This window comes from Aotus nancymaae, unplaced genomic scaffold (assembly GCF_030222135.1).
Source record: "Aotus nancymaae isolate 86718 unplaced genomic scaffold, 86718_ANA_hifiasm-v0.15.2.pri h1tg000019l, whole genome shotgun sequence".
Lineage (NCBI taxonomy): Eukaryota > Metazoa > Chordata > Mammalia > Primates > Aotidae > Aotus > Aotus nancymaae.
The window spans coordinates 33,842,686-33,843,769 of record NW_026988431.1 but is presented as its reverse complement, the minus strand read 5'-3'; positions in this window follow the sequence as shown (position 1 = coordinate 33,843,769).

Genomic DNA, 1,084 nt, shown 5'->3' with positions numbered 1-1,084 from the left:
AGTTCTCCACTTTTCCAGCCTACACCAATTATGAGAATTAATTTTAGTATTTTATACACACAGCAGCAGCAGCAGCAGCTCCTGGCCAACAAGCCCCATTATAAAGAGGAAAACATTTAGGAGTCTGTTCCTCGCCCTGGTTTTCTCTGCTAGGCAAGAGCAGGCAACAACTAGCTGCCTTCCTAGATTCCCTACATGTGGTGGGTGCCCTTGAGAACCTGTGCTGAATCTTGCTCTTCACAACGATGTCCTATTTGGCCAAAAAGAGATGAACACTCAGCCCCAAGTGCTCAGTGGCTTGGGATATGTGCACATTGACCAGCCACAATCTGGGGAAATGGTGGCAATGCTGCCCTTGCTGGTAGTATTTCCATTTGGCTCTGGATGCAGAAAGTGGTCTAACTAAAACTGTTAATTGGCTGTGATTCCAGGTCAGGGAGAAGGGCAGAGGCAGGAGAGCTATGATCATGCCACTGCACTCCATCCTGGGTGACAGAGTGAGATCCTGTCTCAAAAAAATAAAAAAAAGCCAATGTCTGGAACCTGCTGTGGTCAAGATGGTACCAGAGGGACAAGGCTTGCCCATCAGTCTCTGTAGTCACTCAGGCCTGATTTCAGCTCAGCTCTGCTCCTTGCTGGCTGTGTGACCTTGGACAAGTAACTTAGCCTCTCTTTGCCTCAGTTTTCTCATATGCAAAATGGGGATATTCATACCTTCCTTGAACAACTGTTTTTAGGATTAGAAATAATATATGATACATATATATATAAATGCACAGAAAAGAATCTGGATGAATAAATACTAAAGTTGAGAGGGGGTGGAGAGAGTAAGGAGGGGATTGAATGGAGGGAGTTCCCCTTTCACCAGGCAGATAAGGATAGCAAGTAGGGGGACAGAGAGAGAAGAAACCGTGCGTGCGTGTGTGTGTGTGTGTGTGTGTGTGTGTGTGTGCGTGATTTATTATACGATGTGCTTAGCACATTGTACATAGCAAATGCTTACTATTAAATAGTAACTTTCATCCCTAAGAAGTCTGAGAAAGGAAAAAAATAAATAGTAACTATTATTGATTTTTATTTCTCA